Source organism: Hemitrygon akajei, chromosome 24, assembly GCF_048418815.1.
Source record: "Hemitrygon akajei chromosome 24, sHemAka1.3, whole genome shotgun sequence".
Classification (NCBI taxonomy): domain Eukaryota; kingdom Metazoa; phylum Chordata; class Chondrichthyes; order Myliobatiformes; family Dasyatidae; genus Hemitrygon; species Hemitrygon akajei.
The window spans coordinates 16,913,219-16,926,041 of record NC_133147.1 but is presented as its reverse complement, the minus strand read 5'-3'; positions in this window follow the sequence as shown (position 1 = coordinate 16,926,041).

The window sequence follows — 12,823 nt, the reverse complement described above, 5'->3', positions numbered from 1 at the left end:
GTGGTATTCACTTTGCAATTAGACAAATTTACTTTTTTTAAGTACGAGTTTGACCGTGGAATTCCATTTTTATCCTCATTTGTAATAACTTGTCAATTGAGCTGGTAAATTTCTGTTCATTTGGTAAGGCAGTTGCGGTGTTGCATTGAATCATGGTTTAAAATCCATTTTAATACAATGCAGCTCAAAAGAAAAAAAAAAAATATATATATATATATATATATACACACACACAAGTTTTGATGAGCATAACTAATAGACCTGATAGTATCTGTCCTAACATGCTTGTTCTGTTCGCATTTTTATAGCCTGCTTGTAATGAATTGTAGAAAGTTTTAACTGAATGTATTCATGTTTGTGCCGCAAAGTTTCATCCAAAATGTAAATGGAAAGTTAAACCTCGCAGTGAAGAGTAAAACAGTTTAAACAAGATTTTTCATTCTATGTGAAAACTGAACCAAGCTCTTTATTTTACAGTGCTTTAAATAACATTGTGACTTGCTTTAGGCTGACCCCTCTTCAGCTTTCCCCATCAAATAGTTGATTGCTGGGAACTTGTCAATTTTAGCAAATTTGCTGTTAATAAACGCCATGTAAAGTTCAACAAATCTGTTGTACAAAATAGAGCGCAGCAGCGGTTGGATATCTGACTGTAACCTTTTTGGGTTAATTCAGCTGGTGGTACATTGCTTTCAACAACTTGAGCGTGTTGGGAAGAAGCACAAGAAGGGGAATTAAGGACACGAGGTACTGCAGATGCTGGAAATCTAGAGTAATACACACAATGTGCTGGAGGAGCTCAGCATGTCAGGCAGCATCTATGGATGGGAATGAACAGTCGACGTTTCAGGCCGAGACCCTTCATCGGGACTCGAAGCATCACCCATAGATACTGCCTCACCTGCTGAGCTCCTCCAGCACATTGTGTGTATTTCATAAGGGAAGTGAGCAGTAACCATAGCATTTAATAAGATCCAAATGCTGAAATTATTCTCCACCCATCTACTGAAGTTTTCCAAAGGAATTAGTTATAGAGCTGTGCCTCGTTGCAAATTTAAGTAACAAATCTGTGGAATTCGTTGCTAGTGGGCTGTGGAGACCAAGTTAAGGGTTACAGGGAGAAGGATGAAGCATAGGTTTGAGCTGGTGAGGAGAGGATCGGCCAAGAGTGAATGATGGAGCAGACTGGGAGGGGATGAACGGGAAAGATTTGGAGGGCTATGGTTTGGGTAGACAATTTAAGTGGTTTGGCCCAGACTAGATGGACTGAATGGCCTGTTTCTGTGCTGTATTTTCTATGACTGGATGGGCTGAATGTCCTAATTCTGCTCTGTCTGATGGCCTCCTTAGTTCACAATCCAACTTGGGTAATAAGTTCTCATGTAAGAATAACTGAACAGGTTAATTGTGTGTGTGCCTTCCTGTCTTACCTCACTTCTGTTTTTCCTCACTTTTTATCTTGTGAATGGTGGTGGATTTTACAGCCATTGGCTACAAAATGAGAGCAAACACTGGCTCCATAACTTCTGTCCCTCCTTGGTTTCCACTGCTTCCCTTTCTGACGAAGGATGGAATTGCTTTTCCTGCCTCCTGCACCAACCTTTATATACATATCTCACAGTGATTCCAGTCTTTAATTCCGTAAAGTTTGTACAGCCCAAGACCAAAGCTGCAAAAATGTTTCTTTGCTATCCTCTGCATTACATTATAGGGTTAGCTATACCTTAGAGTTTTTAAGCAGTATTTTTTGACCGTCATCTGTGTGTTGTGGAAGGCAAAATATGCCAATTTAAAGTTCTCTTGATAGATATTTATTTTAGAAAGATCTTTGTGGAGAATCCAGCTATTATTACAAACTTAGCTATTCTGTGTATTAATTAACAAATAAAACTTATTGACACTCTTTGGGATTTGGGGACTTAATTTTTTTTAATTTTTGAAAACCCCTGAGTGGTATTTAATGCCTTCATTTGTGATGCCAGTTTCAGAGAGAGACTGGAAAGAAATGTAGCACAGGTTGTAAGCGTGGAATTTCATTGCACCCCGGTGAATGTGACAATCTGCTATGTTAGCTTGCAGTCACTTTTACCAAGGTACAGTGAAAGACACTTTTGCATGCCAGCATCATTCCATCACATCAGTACGTTGAGGTAGTTCAAAGGGGAAAAACAATAATAATAATAATAGACATCAGTTAGTCTTGAGAGACCATGGATCTGCGCCTTGGAAAGTTTCCAGGGCACAGGCCTGACAAGGTTGTATGGGAGACCGGCAGTTGCCTGTGCAGCAAGTCTCCCCTCTCCACGCCACCGATGTGCAAGGGAAGGGCAAGGGCCGATACAGCTTGGCACCGGTGTCGTCGCAGAGCAATGTGTGGTAAAGTGCCTTGCTCAAGGACACAACACGCTGCCTCAGCTGAGGCTCGAACTAGTGACCTTCAGATCACTAGACCAACACCTTAACCACTTGGCCATGTGCCAACAATAATGCAATCACTCCTGATGAAGGGTTTCGGCCCGAAACATCGTCACTACCTCCTCCCATAGATTCTGTCTGGCCTGCTGAGTTCTGCCAGCATTTTGTGTTTTTAATGCAATGTTAAACATAGTTTTGCAGTTAAGGAAACTGCAGTACAGGCAGACAAGGAAGCCAAAGCTAGTGGGAAGATAGAGGATTGGAAAACTTTCAAAAGCTTGCAGAAGGAAACTTAAGAAGGTCATTAGAAAGGAAAAGATGAATTATGTAAGGAAGCTGGCAACTAATATTTAAGATACTAAAAACTTTTTTAAGTATATAAAGGATTGAGGGTAGATACAGGACCAATAGAAAATAAAGCTGAAGATATTGTAATCAGAGATGGCAGAGGGTCTGAATGCGTATTTTGCATCAGTCTTCACAGTGGAAGACATCAGCAGTATACTGGACATTCAAGAGTGTCAGGGAACTGAAGTATGTGCAGTGAAAATTACAACTGAGAAGGTGCTCAGGAAGCGTAATGGTCTGAGGGTGTATAAATCTGGACCTGATGGAATGCACCCTCGGGTTCTGAAGGAAGTAGCTGGGAAGATTGCAGAGGCATTAACAATGATCTTTAAAGAATTGATAGATTCTGGCATCGTACCGGATGACTGGAAAATTGCAAATGTTACTCTGCTATTTAAGAAGGGTGGGAGGCTGCAGAAAGGAAACTACAGACCTGTTAGCCTGGCATCAGTGGTTGGGAAGTTGTTGGATTCGATTGTTAGGGATGAGATTACGAAGTACCTGGAGGCACATGACAAGATAGGCCAAAGCCAGCATGGTTTCCTGAAAGGAAAATCCTGCCTGACTAACCTGCAATTTTGAGGAAATTACAAGCATGATAGACAAAGGAGATGCAGTGGATGTGTACTTGGATTTTCAGAGGGCCTTTGACAAGGTGCCACACATGAGGCTGCTTAGCAAGATAAGAGCCCATAGAATTACAGGGAAGTTACTAGCGTGGGTGGAGCATTGGCTGATCGGCAGAAAAAGAAAGTGGGAATAAAGGGATCCTATTCTGGCTGGCTGCTGGTTACTGGTGGAGTTCCACAGGGGTCGGTGTTGGGACTGCTGCTTTTTACAGTGTATATCAATGATCTGGACTATGGGATTAATGGATTTGTGGCTAAATTTGCTGATGATACAAAGATAAGGAGGAGTAGGTAGTGTTGAGGAAACAGAGCCTGCAGAGAGACTTAGTTTAGGGGAATGGGCAAAGAAGTGGCAGATGAAATGCAATGTTGGAAAGTGTATGGTCATGCACTTGGGTGGAAGAAGTAAACGGGCAGACTATTATTCAGATGGGGAGAGATCTCAAAATGCAGAGATGCAAAGGGACTTAGGAGTCCTTGTGCAGGACACCCTAAAGGTTAACCTCCAGGTTGCGACGGTGGTGAAGAAGGCAAATGCAATGTAGGCATTCATTTTTAGGGGTATAGAATATAAGAGCAGGGATGTGATGTTGAGGCTCTATAAGGCACTCGTGAGACCGAACTTGGAATATTGTGTGCAGTTTTCAGCTCCTTATTCTAGAAAGAATATACTGATACTGGAGAGGGTTAGAGAAAATTCATGAGAATGATTCCAGGAATGAAAGGGTTACCCTATGAGGAACATCTGGCAGCTCTTGGGCTGTATTCCCTGGAGTTCAGGAGAATGAGGGGGATCTTGTAGAAACATTACAAATGTTCAAGGACCTGAATAGATTAGATGTGGCGAAGTTATTTCCCCTCGTAGGAGAATCCAAGATGAGGGCACAACTTCAGGATTGAAGGACGTCCATTTAGAACAGAGATGCAGAGAAATTACTACCTCAGAGGGTGGTAAATCTGTGGAATTTGTTGCCACAAGCAGCTGTTGATGCCAATTAACTGGGTGCAGTTAAGGCAGAGATAGGCTCTTGATTAGGCAGGGCATCAAAACGTATGGGGAGAAGGCAGGAGGGTGGAGATGACTGGAAGAATTGGATCAGCCCGTGCGTGATTGAAAGGCGGAGCAGATCGATGGGCCGAATGGCCTACGTCTGCCCCTATATCTTATGATCAGACAATAAGGTACAAGACCATGATATGGTAGATCTGAATAAATGTTGTAGGTGGACAATACATTGCTGCCATTAGTATTTTTCCCAAGAATGTGGCAAGAGGAATGTTCAGGTAGTTGAAATGTAGCTTAGGTATCCACTGGTTTTCATTTACTGGCTGGTCTATTTGTGAGCTTGAAATCATGATCATCTTTGAGTCCTTCAAACAGCATTTAAGGATTCAAACTTCCAGTCTGGTTTCCAGAAAACTGTAGGGATTGAATTTAATACTTGCTATAGACCCTAATTCCAGAATTTGCCCCAACAGCAAATATAAACTTAATTTATGCTGTTCACTCTTGTTTGACCATTTTAACATTGTGATCTCTGGGTGAGTTTGCATTGTATCACTCTCCTGATGCATACAATGCAGAGATGCCCAGCATTTCCTAGTCAGCTTGGAAAGGGTAAGTGCAGATGTTGCAATGTGAATCAACAATCTGCTGTACAACTTCTGTGGAAGAGGAAGGAATTGTCGATGTTTCTGTTGAAACCTAATCCTGATGCAGGGCTTCAAACTGAAGCATTGACATGCTCGCCCTACATGTGCACAGAATCCAGACATCATTGATGAAGGTGGAAATAGTTGTCAGGGTGAAGTGTTGGTTGCGAATCGAAGATTCATGAGAAATGGCTGCCAATTCCATTTGTGCAGGTGACTTGAGTCACCTTTAAAATAAAAGGCATCTAATTCATCCTAAACCACTAGAGATTCTGCAGGTACTGGAAATCTAGAGCAACACACACACACAGTGCTGGAAGCACTCAGCAAGTCAGGCAGTATCTGCGCAGGGAAATAAACAGTTGATGTTTCAGTCTGAAATCCTTCATTGGGATGGGACAGAGTAAGGTGGGGAAAGGGGACAGAGTACATAGGTGATATGTGGATGAGGTAAAAGGCTGATGAAAGAATATGATAGGAGAAGGTAGTGAGCCATAGGAGAAAGGGGAGGGGCACCAGAGGGAGGTAATGGACAGGTGAGGAGAGAGGGGTAAGAGGGGAGCCAGAGTGGGAAATGGAGGGGTGGGGGAATCAGCTAATCTGATTTGGCTACCAGAATTGCTCTGATAACGTGCCCAAGCATTGAAGTTTAAATCTGGATTTGCGGAGTTTGAGAAAGCAAATCCAGTTCACACGTGCTGGCACATCGTAAAGTATTATTGAATTACTTTCAGGCTGGAATCCCCAGCCTGTAGAGTAAACTTTTTTTTTACAAAATAAGTTATGCTGACACTCATCGTACAAGTGTTTGGCATGCAGATTCTGGGAAATATGCATTTGTATTTGATCTCCATGGCTTGAGGCCTTCCTGCTGTTCAAAGTACTTATGCTCAGGCACAGACATCCTATAAATTTTCAATTTAGTTCTCATGACTAGACCAGAAACTGCAGGAAATAAGCCTGCTGTATTTTTCATGTTACAGGGTACACTTGAGTTTATATCTACTGAGCTCTTGGAAGTTTAATCCTTTATATCAATCAACCTGTTCGTCCTTTTGTCATTTAAAATTATTTCACATTCTGGGTGCGTGGCGAGCCATCATAGTATTTACTAAGTCATATGTTTTTCCTGTTTGTTACACTGCCCATTTGGGATCATTTATCTACATTATGCAGTGGACAATTGATAATGCTTCCCTACTTATATTAAGAAGCAGAGGGGTCCATGTGATGAGGCAGATAGCTGGTTATTACAGACTCTTACACTGCATTAAACCACACTCTGTTTCCTGGGATTCTCAAACGACCCTCAAAGCCACAAAGTAGCTGAGCAGAAAACTGCAAAAGTTGGGCATTTCTCCACCCCCCCCAAAAAAAAAAGAAAATCTATAAAACTAACTTCCAGAACTTGAGGTAATTGCAAACGAAAAGCAGAAATGGGCCATTCAGTCCCTGGATTGTGTTCTGCCATTCAATAAAATGGAGGTGGGTATTGATGTTTCTCTCTACACTGTCTTACTGTCTGTCAACCTCAAACCTTGAATATAGAAGTCTGGCATGGAGAATTCTGAAAGGACTATGCCCCTCTGAGAAGAACATCCTTATCTCTGTCTTAAATGGGTAACTTTCTTACTTTAAGTCCACTAATTCTAATTGTGTCATCTCGGTGTTCAGGTTGTCAGTTCTGTAGAAAATCTAACTTACAATAAAATCACCTCTTGTTCTTCTAAATTGCAATGACCAAAGGCAACCATTTCACACGCTAACCCTTTTTACCTGGTAAACAACCAAGGAGACACTGCCGTTAATGTGAGTATGCCTTTTAAGTGTGAAGACCAAAACTGTGTCATACTCACCATTGGCCTCTGAATTTGTGTCAGATCATCCATTTTATACTATATATCCTTTGCAATATAATCTAATCATTGTACCTGAGTGCCAATCCTTTGTTTGGAAGCCTGTCTTTGAACTTGCTGGAAATGAGAATGCCGGGGAGGCTGGTGTATGGTTTACACTTGTGTTGTGCAGGGTTCATTTAGTTTTGGAAAGACCTTTTGTGAACGCTGTAAGATCACCCTCACAAAAATAAAGTTTTACATATTTGAGGTGGTGGTCATTTAACTTTAGAAATAACCATAAGCAATGAGCAGAATTTATGTATAGCCCAGACTGGATATGAATGCAGGTCACCATTGTATTTGTGGATAAATTTGGGGTTTTTTTTGTGACAATCTGATAGTAATAATGATCATAAAACTATCTTTTTAAACCTAGACTTTTAAAGAAACACACATAACTTTGTGCAACTCAGCAGGTCAGGTGGTATCCATGGAAATGAACAAACAGTCGACACTTTGGGTCGAAACTCTTCTGCAGGACCGGGAAGGGAGAAGTTGCCGGAATAAAAAGTTGGAGGGAGAATAGATGAAGCCAGTGGGTTGTACAGATAAAGGGCTGGAAGGGAAGGAATCTGAGAGGGGAGGGGAGGAGGGTGGACCATAGGAGAAAAGGAAGGAGGAGGGGCACCAGGAGGGTGTGATAGGCAGTGAGAAAAGGGGAGGAGGAAGAATTTGTTTTACCAGAAGAAGATATCTATGTTCATGCCATCAGGTTGGAGGCTACCCAGACGGAAATCAAGTTGTTGCTCCTTCTCCTCGTGGTATGAGGCCATGGACCGACATGTCGGAATGGCAATGGGAATCTGAATTAAAATGTTTGGCCACCGGGAAGTTCCACTTTTGGCAAATGGAGCAGAGATGCTCGACAAAGCGGTCCCCCTATTTTCGATGGATCTCACCAATGTAGAGAAGGCCACATCAGGAGCAGCGGATACAACAGACGGCCCCAGCAGATTTGCAGGTGAAATGTTGCCTCACCTGAAAGGACACTCTGAGGTGAATGGGCAGGTGCAGTTCTTTTATTGAGAAAGGTGTTTTAAAACTTGTAGGAGACTTAAATTTGTGTGACTGCACTGTTCTTTCAAGACTCCAGACTACTAATCTGATAATCTAACAACTGTACTAGCGACTCATGCCGCAGAATTTTAAAATTCCATTGATCTATGGATCCTTTCTTGTATCCCCTGAACTATCTTCCTGGTAAGGGTCTACCTTTACCTTTTTATTGTTTTAATTTCAATCTCCAGATTTACCAATTCCAATGTCTTCCTGGCGTGTAAAAATAATTTGGCTGTCTCACTTAAAGATTGGGGAGATTGTTCCCTTTCAACACACATCTTGCACATTATGAATCAAAAGAAAATATATGTCCTTCAGTTGTATATACGTAATGACTTGGGTTTAGAGTGCTAAATATCCCCCTCCACGTGTTTTATCTCATTGCACTGAAATAATCCCAGTAGGGCACAAAGTTGGTGTTTTAATGGCTCTAGTGGAAGTCGGTCATTTTCTGAAATACAAAGTAAATTTATTATCAAACTATGTGTGTTACCACACTTTGAGACTCATTGTGTCCATGCCTGACAACCATGGATTTTGTATTCTTATTTCCCAACCTTTCGTCCATTGCCTTGTCAATATGTTTAAATATGTTGAGGATTTCTGGACCTATCTCACTGTCAGATAATGGGACTTGGATGGTATCACCTCTCGAAGTAGAGAGAAAGAAAAATTGCTCAACCCACCCCTAATTATTAGTTCTTGCTGCCATGTTCCCCATATCCAGCCCTTTCCTAATTATACTATATACCTTATTAAATCTCCTCTCTGCTCCTAAAGGGAACAAGTATGTAGATTATGGATATATTTTGATTGAAGGTGCATTTGGAAAAACTGGAACACCAGCCAATTATCTCTGCCTTTGATCACTGTGAATTTCACTTAAGACCATAATTTCTGTTAATGATGAACCACAAATATTACATGTTCATGTAGGATCAAGATAACTGGCCAAATTTAAAGGAGCCCATCAGACTGACCAACCTGTACCAGAGGATCTGATGAGGTATCATTTTCATGAGAACAGTAATCCTCACTAGAACCTTGACTATTAATAAGGATGGGGGAGGTTGCTGAGTAGAACAGCCATGAACATATGAATTGTAATTCAAAGTTCAAAGTGAATTTATTATAAAAGTACACACATGTCACCATATGCATCCTTGATATTCATTTTCTTGCAGGCACCCTCAATAAATCCATAATTGGATAATAACCATAATAGAATCAATCAAAGACTGCTCCAATTTGAGTGTTCAACACGCGGGCAAAAGACAAAAAGCTATGCAAGTATAAAAAGAAATAGTAACAATAAGCAATAAGTATTGAGAACGTGAGATGAAGGGTCCTTGAAAGTGAGTCCACAGGTTGCGAGAACATTTCAATGATGGGGCAAGTGAAGTTATCCCCCTTGGTTCAATGGCCTGATGGTTGAGGGGTGGTAACTGTTCCTGAACCTGGTGGTGCAAGTCCCGAGGCTCCTGCACCACTTTCCTAATGGCAGCCATGAAAAGAGAGCACGGCCTGGATGTTGGGGGTCATTGATAATGGATGCTGCTTTCCTGTGACAGTGCTTCACGTAGGTATGCTCAATTGTGAGAAGGGCTTTACGGGTGATGGACTGGGCCGTGTCCATTACCTTTTGTAAGATTTTCCTTTCAAGTGCATTGGTATTTCCACTCCAGTCTGTGATGCAGCCAGTCAATATGCTCTCCACTACATGCCTCTAGAAGTTTTTTTCAAAGTTTTAGATGTCATGCTGAATCTTCACAAACTCCTAAGGAAGAGAAGCTGCCTTGTTTCCTTCATAATTGCACTTGCGTGCTGGGCCCAGGATCATCCTGCAACATAATAACAATGGAGGAAATGAAAGTTGCTGACCTTCTCCATCTCTGATCCTCCAATGAGGGCAGGCTCAGGACTTCCGGTTTCCTCCTCCTGAAGTGAATAATCAGCTCCTTGGTCTTGCTGACATTGAGTAACGGGTTGTTGTTATGGCACACCTTGGCCAAATTTTCAAAGCACAGGGACTTTAAACCATGGGAATTTGTGCATAAGAGAGTGAGGTGTCTAGATGGTAATCTGTTCATTATCTGGGTGACTATTAGGTTATAGCTATCAAATCGTTGTATGCAAGTTACATAAAACACTTTGTAATCTGCTCAAGTTTTTCATTTGTATATCATGCTTGTAGCAATTGTGTGAAGGTTGATTTCAGCTGCAGCTCTAAATAGTTTTAACCCCTCAATAGCCTCAAGATAAATCATGCCAGCCTAGCCGGTCTTATCTCATGGCTATAACATTCCAGTTCTGGCAATGTCTGTGTATATCTCTGTCCCCTCTCTAGCACTATCCTCCTGTAGCGTGATGACAACTGTACACAGTATGCCAGCTGTGGTCTGATGAATGCATTGCAGTTTCAGCAAAACATCTTGGCTCTGATTTCCTATATCTTGGTCAATAAAGGCAAGGATCCTTTTGCCTATATATTCTGTGGCCAGTTAAGTTTCGTTCAAAAAGTTCAAAGGAAATTTAGTAACAAAGTACACATACAACCCTAAGATTCATTTTCCTGCGGGCATACCCAGCAAATCTATAAAATAGTAACTATAACAGGATCGATGAAAGATCTACCAGAGTGCAGAAGACAACTGTGCCAATGCACAAATGCAAATAAATTACGAGAGCATGGGATAAAGAGTCCTTCAGACTGAGTTAATTGGTTGTGGGAATATCTCAGTGATGGGGCAAGTGAGTGTAGTCATCCCCTTTTGTTCTAGAACTTGATGGTTGAGGGGTAGTAACTGTTCTCGAACCTGGTGGTGTGAGTCCTGAGGCTCTTGTACCTTCTACCTGATGGCAACAGTGTGAAGAGAGCATAGCCTGGGTGGTGGTGATCTCTGATGATGGATGCTGCCTTCTTGCAACAACGTTTCATGTAGATGTGCTCAATTGGGAGGGATTTATCTGTGGTGTACTGGGCAGAATCCGCTACTTTTTGTAGGAAGATGGTTGTTGAGTCAGGAGATCAGTGATGTCTGAACTGCAACCCAAGGACGTCGCAGAACAACTTCAGTGCTTCCTGCCTCTCATTTGTATCTGTGGCCACACTGAAGTTGCTGGACAGTGATTAAAGCAATCACTATCAGCAGGAGTACTGTGATCTTCAGTAAGGTCGGGTCCGCTGTGATCTTGCCTGCAAATACTTGCTTTGGCAAATCCCCAAACCTTAGATGATGTCAGGCCTGAATATATTTAATCCTTTACAGCTTTCTGAGTGAAGCATTGGAAATAATTCTAAACTTGAGATATGAAAAAAATACTCAAAGTCTTTTAATAAGTCACCCTTTAATCCTGATTCTGCTCCCTAATGCATGTTCTCCTACCAGAAAAAAACCCTCATGCTATCTAGGGTGTGAAGCTCCTCAGAATATTGTACATTTCAAAGAAATCCGCAGGAAAGCTCTCTTCTTAACTCCACACCCTAAATTTGCTTTCCATGTTATCTGCTAAGTCCAGGGATAAGATTAGACAGACCAACATTATTCAGTGGAACTTTCAGTGTGATGAAACGGCTCTGTGGCTGCGTTCTCTCACGTCTGATTGGCTGCCTGTACTTCTGCCGTCTAGCTCCCCCTACCTTTCCACTCAGGCATCTGCCCCCTTCCTCCACGGTCCTGGAGAAGGGTCTCAGCCCGAACAGCGACTGTTTACTCTTTTCCACGGATGCTGCCTGACCTGCTGAGTTCCTCCAGCATTTTGTGTGTGTGTGTTGCTTTGGATTTCCAGCATTTGCAGGCTTTCTCATGTTTTGAGATTTTCTTCAAAGAAAAAGGTTTTTCAAAACTAATCTTCAATGTGCATTTGTTCAAAAAGATACTTGGCTCACGTGATTCTGAGGTTGAACTCGCTCTGCTTTTGTCGATTCATTGGAAACAATTTCGTGTCCCCTAGCTGCACGCTTGCCACGCAGAAGGTGCTTGCATTTGGGTAAATCAATTTAATGATCTCACACAAAAGAAACAAAGCTTATACTCTTCAGCTATTGGCAGGTAGCAGATCCTGCAAATACTGTAACTCAAAGTAACTGGTCATACAGCACAGAAACAGGCCCTTCGGCTCAGCCAGTCCATGCCGAGCACGATGCCCGTCCAAGTTTGACCCGTTTGCTCGTGTTTAGCCCATCTCCCCAAAGCTTTTCCTGTCTGTGTACCCACCTCAACTACCTCCTCTTGCAACTCAGCTGGGATGGCGTGGAAGCATAGCAATCAGCCTAACTTTAAAATCAGCTCATCACGTGAGGAGCGTTGATGGCTCTGGTCCTGTACACACTGGCATTTAGAAGAATGGGGGGGGGGGGGTGGGGGGAACCTCACTGAAACATACTGAATGTTGAAAGGCCTCATTAGAGTGGATATGGAGAGCATGTTTCCAATGATGGAGGGGAGGTCTAAGACCAGAGGGCACAGCCTCAAAATAGAAGGGCATCCTTTAAGAATGGTGAGGAGGTACTTCTTTAGCCAGAGAGTGGTGAATCTGTGGAATTTGTTGCCTCAGGTGGCTGCGGAGGCCAAATCATTGGGTATAGTTAAGGCAGACGTTGATGGGATTCTTGATTGGTCAGGGCATGAAGGGATACGGGGAGAAGGCAGGAGATTAGGGTTGAGAGGGAAACTGGATCAGTCGTGATGAAATGGTGGAGCAGACTCAATGGGCCAAATGGCCTGATTCTGCTCCTATATCTTATGGTAATGCTATTACACCACCAGCAAACTGGGTTCAATTCCACTGCTGTCTGTGGAGAGTCCCTGTGATGGTGCA